We start from the raw sequence: 9,739 nt of genomic DNA on the forward strand, positions 1-9,739 counted from the left end.
TCTTGGGTTCTAGAAGTGGTTACCCACCACTAAAAATTGACAGTTGTAGCATCCATTGCAACGGAACACTCCTGTCTTTTTTGATAACCAAGAGGTCTTGGTTTTCAAGTTTCTCTTGTAGTAGTCAGTGACTAACAATAAGTCTTTAAGATTGGGTCATTTGTAGGCAAAACGTGGAGTATCCACGATACTGTTGGCTAAAACTGGATCACTTGTGATCAGATGCCAGTGCTCTAGGATTTCCTTTCGTATAAATTGTGAGGCAGTTGTACACATACTGCAGAAGTTGAACTTGTCAGGACCTCTGTTTTCCATGTGCATCTTTTTGACCAGAAGGTCATCCCTTCTGAGTTGTCCAATTCTTTTAAGATCTTCCTCAACTTCACCACTGAGGTAGCCCCTCTCCAGGAAACGTTGGCTCATGGCTTCAAGTGTCGCAGGTAGTAAAGCTGGATCCGAGGTGATGCACATGACTCTGAGGAGCTGTGAGAAGGGTAGGCCTCTTAAGCGGTTGCGGATGAAAACTTTATGCCAAAAGTAAGGTATTTCTATTGGACTCCTTACTGTATATGGAGGTTGTTCCCAACTTTATCAGTAGACACAGCCAAAAAATTAATGTGACACCTGCTGAATGTAAGGCTGAACCTGATTGACCCTGGTCTGTTGTTTAGATAGTTGATAAAATTCCAACAATTTCAGATCGCCAACCTGCCAGATAAAACAAACAAATTGTCTATGTATCTTACATAGAAAAGCAAATATTTGCCAAATTGGCGATTGCCAGTAATGTGCATGCGTTCATATTCGGCCATAAAAATGTTGGCATAGGATGGGGCCATTTTGGACCCCATCGCCGTCCCTTGTTTTGTTAAAAAAAATTCTCAAAAAGGAAGTAATTCTTGTTAAGAATCATACTGATGATTAGTGTAAGGTACTCCACAGGTGGTCCAAAATAGTTCTCGTGTTGGTCAACAAATTTCTGCATGCCCGTATGCCCTGTTCATGAGGGATGTTTATGTAGAGACTTGGGACATCTAGTGTCACCAACAAAGAATCCTGTGTGATGTCTGGAACTCACTATAATTTAGTCAGAAAGTCTGTAGTGTCCTCAATGAAGTGGTCTATCCTCCTCAGTAGCGGTTGTAGATAAAAGTCCACTAGTTGTAAGAGGAGTTGGCACAGGGATCCTCTTGCTGAAATAATTTGTCTTCCAGGTGGGTGCATCAGATTTGTGCACCTTTGGTAGGATATACAGTATTGGTGTTTTTGGGTATGCTTGTGTCAGGAAGTCTGCAGTGCTGCTGTTAATGTAGCGGTTGTTGATTCCTAAACTAATTGCAGCATAAATTTCCTTCTTGTAACTACCCGTAGGGTCATAGTCCAGTTTCTGGTAGCAATTGGTGCCCGAAAGTTGTCCATTAATTTCATCTCTGCAGTAATCGTAATTCATTAGGACAATTCCTCCTCCCTTAACAGCCGCTCTAATGACCAAGTTGGTGTCATCCCGTAATGTTCTAATATCTCTCCTCTCCTGTAGGGAGATGTTGTGGTAAAAGATCTTTTGTTGTTCCACAAACGGCACCGTATCCCTTTTTAATAGTCTAATGAAGGTCAAGATAGAGGGGTTCATGGTAGGTGGGTCAAAATTGCTCATTCTCTTGGGGGGAGGGGGGTATAGGCAGCCCAAGTAGGTCTCATCCCCTTTGGGCTGTTCACCCATAGGAGACTGCATAAAGTAGTCTTTGAGTCTCAGTTGCCTGCCAAGGCAGTGCATGTCCACATGCCAGTCAAAGCTGTTTGTAATAACGTAGGGACAAAGGAGAGACCTATGTTTAAGAGGGAAAGTTCTGCATGTGTCAATAAGTGATCTGAAAGGTTGAATACAACAGTGCTTAAGTGTTTCTCTGGTTCCTTATCCTCTTTCTCCCACCTCTGCGGGTGAGTATAAGGGATTTTTTGAAGGTCTCCTTGTCCTTTCTGACCTAGATAGGTACGATGTCCCCTGGGCTCAAGTCGTTGGAATGTCTGAGTCACTAGCAGAGACTGACTCTCTAGGTTTGTAAATTGGATTCTTGGTCTTCGACCACCCCTTCTTGGTTGTGTCCTGTACCGTCTCCCCTCACTCAGTGAGAACCACGGGTATACTCTGTTCTATTTATAGTCAAGTTTTACTTGCTTATATTTGTTATTTTTAAATTTTAGTAAATCTCCCCTGAAGTTCTCAATATCGTCAGTAAGTTTTCACAGGAGGTCACACCCAGGGGTCTGTAGTAAGATGTGTAGCTCAGAAGCTTCCAATTCAGAGATGTCTTTTTTGAGATCCTGTAAATCAAGACCTGCCTGCTCTATAACTAGTAGCATCAGATCTTGCGAACATTTGTTCAAAATATTGCACCATTCAATACAAAAATAGTTATTGTGTCTCCCTAGGGTCAGCTGATTATGCAGCCTAAAAACCTCTGGGAATAAGTTGCTCTTTGTAACATTATAATAGCGTAAGTCCATGCAGTAGTAATTCAACTTCTCACTTTTTTTTTAGCCTTAATAGATCACTATAGAATTCCTATGGACTATCCTTATTGAATGCCAGGGAATCTGTATTTTCAAACAAAATCCTTTCAGCATCGGCATCAAATTGTAACACAGATAATAGCTCCTTGTTGCAACTATGTGACATTGGTAAACAGCGGCTGTTAATAACCTCTGTGTATATGTCAAACGTGAACACATAAAAAGACAATCTTTCAAAAATAAGAAAAACAGAGTCTTTTCCACAAGTTAGACCACAGGTTCTCAAACTCAGTCCTCAGGACCCCACACGGTGCATGTTTTGCAGGTCTCCTCATAGAATCGCAAGTAAAATAATTAGCTCCACCTGTGGACCTTTTAAAATGTGTCGGTAAGTAATTAATACACCTGTGCACTTACTGGGTTACCTGCAAAACATGCACTGTGTGGGGTCCTGAGGATCGAGTTTGAGAACCCCTGAGTTAGACTATGGGCTTAACCAGCACACTTAGTAAAAGATATACAGGCATGTGCAAGTCTCCATAAATAATTGAGAAATCCAGAAAGCGAAACAGCACACTAGCAATAGTTCAAAAATATCAACAGACATTGTGCAGGGTCCATAAAAGACAAATAATGACACTCTCCAATGGTAATTGAAAAGATGCAGGATCAGCACTTACGTTTTTGCAGGGCGTAAATTTATTCAGTCCATCAGCAAAAGAAAGTAACAAAAACAGCGGCCCGACAGCGGCTGCACATATATTCTTCACCCTGTCCTTTATGTACCCTTATGCCACATATCCCACACAACGTCCTCCCCCCAGTACACAGCGGTGTTTACCACTGTGTTATGCGTTATGAGCAGAGTAAACATTGACGGTGCACTCCCGCTGGGCGTCTGAGCCGGGGGCGGCTTTGTTTACATCCATAACCCTGCCCACGTATCAGCGGTGAGTTAACCAATGGTAGTGCGGACAGCACTTCCACACACGGACGTGGGATTTGTTTACTTGCGTTTGGCGCACTTTTTGCCTTTAGACAGCCGGTGAGAAGGTACACTAGTCCGTGAGGAAAACCACCAGTGCGTGGTTGAAACGGCTGTCGGGCTGCTGTTTTTGTTACTTATTTTTGCTGATGGACTGAATAAATTACACCCTGCAAAAAATAAGATTTTACTTACCGATAAATCTATTTCTCATAGTCCGTAGTGGATGCTGGGACTCCGTAAGGACCATGGGGAATAGCGGCTCCGCAGGAGACAGGGCACAAAATAAAAGCTTGAGTATCAGGTGGTGTGCACTGGCTCCTCCCCCTATGACCCTCCTCCAAGCCAGTTAGGATACTGTGCCCGGACGAGCGTACACAATAAGGAAGGATATTGAATCCCGGGTAAGACTCATACCAGCCACACCAATCACACCGTACAACTCGTGATCTGAACCCAGTTAACAGTATGATAAATGCAAAGGAGCCTCTGAAAAGATGGCTCAACAATAATAACCCGAATTTTTTTGTAACAATAACTATATACAAGTATTGCAGACAATCCGCACTAGGGATGGGCACCCAGCATCCACTACGGACTATGAGAAATAGATTTATCGGTAAGTAAAATCTTATTTTCTCTAACGTCCTAAGTGGATGCTGGGACTCCGTAAGGACCATGGGGATTATACCAAAGCTCCCAAACGGGCGGGAGAGTGCGGATGACTCTGCAGCACCGAATGAGAGAACTCCAGGTCCTCCTCAGCCAGGGTATCAAATTTGTAGAATTTAGCAAACGTGTTTGCCCCTGACCAAGTAGCTGCTCGGCAAAGTTGTAAAGCCGAGACCCCTCGGGCAGCCGCCCAAGATGAGCCCACTTTCCTTGTGGAATGGGCTTTTACTGATTTTGGCTGTGGCAATCCTGCCACGGAATGTGCAAGCTGAATTGTACTACAAATCCAACGAGCAATCGTCTGCTTTGAAGCAGGAGCACCCAGCTTGTTGGGTGCATACAGGATAAACAGCGAGTCAGATTTTCTGACTCCAGCCGTCCTGGAAACATATATTTTCAAGGCCCTGACAACGTCAAGCAACTTAGAGTCCTCTAAGTCCCTAGTAGCCGCAGGTACCACAATAGGTTGGTTCATGTGAAATGCAGAAACCACCTTAGGTAAAAATTGAGGACGAGTCCTCAATTCCGCCCTGTCAGAATGAAAAATTAAGTAAGGGCTTTTACATGATAAAGCCGCCAATTCTGACACACGCCTGGCTGAAGCCAAGGCTAACAGCATCGACACCTTCCACGTGAGATATTTTAAGTCTATCGTGGAAAGTGGTTCAAACCAATGTGATTTTAGAAAACTCAACACAACATTGAGATCCCAAGGTGCCACTGGAGGCACAAAAGGAGGCTGTATGTGCAGCACCCCTTTCACAAATGTCTGAACTTCAGGTACTGAAGCCAGTTCTTTCTGGAAGAAAATCGACAAGGCCGAAATTTGAACCTTAATGGAACCTAATTTTAGGCCCATAGACAGTCCTGTTTGCAGGAAATGCAGGAAACGACCCAGTTGAAATTCCTCTGTAGGGGCCTTCTTGGCCTCACACCACGCAACATATTTTCGCCAAATACGGTGATAATGTTTTGCGGTTACTTCCTTCCTGGCTTTGACCAGGGTAGGGATGACTTCTTCTGGAATGCCCTTTTCCTTTAGGATCCGGCGTTCAACCGCCATGCCGTCAAACGCAGCCGCGGTAAGTCTTGGAACAGACAAGGCCCCTGCAGTAGCAGGTCCTTTCTTAGAGGTAGAGGCCACGGTTCGTCCGTGAGCATCTCTTGAAGTTCCGGGTACCAAGTCCTTCTTGGCCAATCCGGAACCACGAGTATAGTTCTTACTCCTCTCCTTCTTATGATTCTCAATACTTTTGGTATGAGAGGCAGAGGAGGGAACACATACACTGACTGGTACACCCACGGCGTTACCAGAGAGTCCACTGCTATTGCCTGAGGGTCCCTTGACCTGGCGCAATATTTGTCCAGTTTTTTGTTTAGACGTGACGCCATCATGTCCACCTTTGGTTTTTCCCAACGGTTTACAATCAGGTGGAAGACTTCCGGGTGAAGTCCCCACTCTCCCGGGTGAAGGTCGTGTCTGCTGAGGAAGTCTGCTTCCCAGTTGTCCACTCCCGGAATGAACACTGCTGACAGTGCTATCACATGATTTTCCGCCGAGCGAAGAATCCTTGCAGCTTCTGCCATTGCCCTCCTGCTTCTCGTGCCGCCCTGTCTGTTTACGTGGGCGACTGACGTGATGTTGTCCGATTGGATCAACACCGCCTGACCCTGAAGCAGAGGTTTTGCTTGACTTAAGGCATTGTAAATGGCCCTTAGTTCCAGAATGTTTATATGAAGAGACGTTTCCATGCTTGACCACAAGCCCTGGAAATTCCTTCCCTGTGTGACTGCTCCCCAGCCTCTCAGGCTGGCATCCGTGGTTACCAGGATCCAATCCTGAATGCCAAATCTGCGCCCCTCTAGTAGATGAGCACTCTGCAGCCACCACAGGAGAGACACCCTTGTCCTTGTCGACAGGGTTATCCGCTGATGCATCTGAAGATGCGATCCGGACCATTTGTCCAGTAGATCCCATTGAAACGTTCTTGCATGGAATCTTCCAAATGGAATCGCTTCGTAAGAAGCCACCATTTTCCCCAGGACCCTCGTGCACTGATGTACTGAGACCTGTCCTGGTTTTAGGAGGTTCCTGACTAGCTCGGATAACTCCCTGGCCTTCTCCTCCGGGAGAAACACCTTCTTCTGGACTGTGTCCAGAATCATTCCTAGGAACAGTAGACGTGTCGTTGGAATCAGCTGCGATTTTGGAATATTTAGAATCCACCCGTGCTGACGTAGTACTACCTGAGATAGTGCCACTCCGATTTCTAACTGTTCCCTGGTTCTTGCCCTTATCAGGAGATCGTCCAAGTAAGGGATAATTAAGATGCCTTTTCTTCGTAGAAGAATCATCATTTCGGCCATTACCTTGGTAAAGACCCGAGGCGCCGTGGACAACCCAAACGGCAGCGTCTGAAACTGATAATGACAGTTTTGTACTACAAACCTGAGGTACCCTTGGCGGAGGGAGACTTTGGTAAAGCAGACTTCAGGAACCGATGAGGAGGAAACGCCTCGAATTCCAGTTTGTACCCCTGTGATACTACCTGTAGAATCCAGGGATTCACTTGCGAGTGAGCCCACTGCGCGTTGAAATTCTTGAGACGGGCCCCCACCATGTCTGAGTCTGCTTGTGAAGCCCCAGCGTCATGCTGAAGACTTGGCAGAAGCAGGGGAGGGCTTCTGCTCCTGGGAAGCGGCTGCATGGTGCAGTCTTTTTCCTCTTCCTCTGCCCTTGGGCAGTAAAGAGTGGCCTTTTGCTCGCTTGTACTTATGGGAACGAAAGGACTGAGTTTGAAAAGACTGTGTCTTTTTCTGCTGATGTGAAGTAACCTGGGGTAAAAAGGTGGATTTTCCAGCCGTTGCCGTGGCCACCAGGTCCGATAGACCAGCCCCAAATAACTCCTCCCCCTTATACGGCAATACTTCCATGTGCCGTTTGGAATCTGCATCCCCTGACCACTGTCGCGTCCATAATGCTCTTCTGGCAGAGATGGACATTGCGCTTACTCTTGATGCCAGGGTACAAATATCCCTCTGCGCATCACGCATATATAGCAATGCATCCTTTAAATGCTCTATAGTTAACAAAATATTGTCCCTATCCAGGGTATCAATATTCTCCGTCAGGGAATCCGTCCATGCGACTCCAGCACTGCACATCCAGGCTGATGCGATTGCTGGTCGCAGTATAACACCAGTATGTGTGTATATACTTTTTAGGATATTTTCCAGCCTCCTATCAGCTGGTTCTTTGAGGGTGGCCGTATCAGGGGACGGCAACGCTACTTGTTTAGATAAACGTGTGAGCGCCTTATCTACCCTAGGGGGTGTTTCCCACCGCGCCCTAACCTCTGGCGGGAAAGGGTATAGTGCTAATAATTTATTAGAAATTAGCTGTTTTTTATCGGGGAAAACCCACGCTTTATCACACACCTCATTTATTTCATCTGACTCAGGAAAAACTATTGGCAGTTTTTTCACACCCCACATAATACCCGTCTTTGTGGTACTTGTAGTGTCAGAAAGGTTCAATGCCTCTTTCATTTGCCGTGATCATGTAACGTGTGGCCCTACTGGACATTACGTTTGTCTCGTCACCGTCGACACTAGACTCAGTATCTGTGTCAGGGTCTGTGTCAACCCACTGAGGTAACGGCCGTTTTAAGGCCCCTAACGGTGTCTGAGACGCCTGAACAGGCACTAATTGATTTGCCGGCTTTCTCATGTCGTCAACAGTTTTTTGCAAATTGCTGACATTATCACTTAATTGCTTAAACACAATCATCCAGTCAGGTGTCGACTCCCTAGGGGGTGACATCACTAACACAGGCAACTGCTCCGCCTCCACCTCATTTTCCTCCTCATACATGTCGACACACGCGTACCGACACACAGCACACACACCGGGAATGCTCTGATAGAGGACAGGACCCCACTTAGCCCTTTGGAGAGACAGAGGGAGAGTCTGCCAGCACACACCCAGCGCTATATATATATATATACAGGGATAACCTTATATAAGTGTTAAACCCTTATAGCTGCTGTTTTATTTGTTATCTGCTGCCAAAATGCCCCCCCTTCTCTTTTTTACCCTGATTCAGAAGCAGGACTGCAGGGGAGAGTCAGGGAGCCGTCCTTCCAGCGGAGCTGTGAGGGAAAATGGCGCCAGTGTGCTGAGGAGATAGGCTCCGCCCCTTCCCGACGTCCTTATCTCCCGCTTTTTATGTGTAAAATGGCAGGGGATAAAATACATCCATATAGCCCAGGAGCTATATGTGATGTATTCCTTTAGCCACCTAAGGTATTTTTCTGTTATATTGCGTCTCAGGGCGCTCCCCCCCCAGCGCCCTGCACCCTCAGTGACCGGAGTGTGAAGTGTGCTGAGAGCAATGGCGCACAGCTGCGGTGCTGTGCGCTACCTTAGTCTGAAGACAGGAACGTCTTCTGCCGCCGATTTCACCGGACCTCTTCGTCTCTTCTGGCTCTGTAAGGGGGACGGCGGCGCGGCTCCGGTGACCCATCCAGGCTGTACCTGTGATCGTCCCTCTGGAGCTAATGTCCAGTAGCCTAAGAAGCCCAATCCACTCTGCACTCAGGTGAGTTCGCTTCTTCTCCCCTTAGTCCCACGAAGCAGTGAGCCTGTTGCCAGCAGGTCTCACTGAAAATAAAAAAAACCTAAATAAACTTTTATTCTAAGCAGCTCAGGAGAGCCACCTAGATTGCACCCTTCTCGGCCGGGCACAAAAATCTAACTGGCTTGGAGGAGGGTCATAGGGGGAGGAGCCAGTGCACACCACCTGATACTCAAGCTTTTATTTTGTGCCCTGTCTCCTGCGGAGCCGCTATTCCCCATGGTCCTTACGGAGTCCCAGCATCCACTTAGGACGTTAGAGAAACGTGAGTGCTGATCCTGCATCTTTTCAATTACCATTGGAAAGTGAGTGTCACATTATTTATATTTATATATATTTATATTTATATATATATATATATATATATATATATATATATTCCAAAAGCAAGCTGGCACTCTTGAAGACTGAATGAATGCGCAGACACAGTGATGTGATCAACGTTTCAGGGCTGCTGCCCTTTTATCAAGACAATCTGTATTATACAAATAAAACTTTTATACATTACCAACACCTCGTGCACTTGCTTCCACGGCACCCTCCTCGAGCCGATGACGTCATTGGCGCGCTCCCGCGCCGGCGACCCGGCAACATAGGGGGGGCGTGGAGAATCATAGTGACGTCCCATCACCATAGTAACCCGTTACAACTGTAAGAATGAAAACATGTAGCAAAGATTCAATCATGACCCGCAATGTATGAGGCACTATAGGTCTAGTCTGCTAATGTAAAATGTCACAAGTAAATATACTATTATCTTAAAAAGCTTATAAGCTAATGTTTAACATCTGCTAAGTAGCTTCTTATAATTTGTTATAATTGCACTGCCCTTTTTTCCACAGGTGTTGCCTAAGATACAAACCATATTATTATACAGTGTGATAATTACAGTGTGAGGTTCCGTCCATATCTGATATCATAATGCTGTCTCATG

Source organism: Pseudophryne corroboree, chromosome 3 (genome assembly GCF_028390025.1).
Source record: "Pseudophryne corroboree isolate aPseCor3 chromosome 3, aPseCor3.hap2, whole genome shotgun sequence".
Lineage (NCBI taxonomy): Eukaryota > Metazoa > Chordata > Amphibia > Anura > Myobatrachidae > Pseudophryne > Pseudophryne corroboree.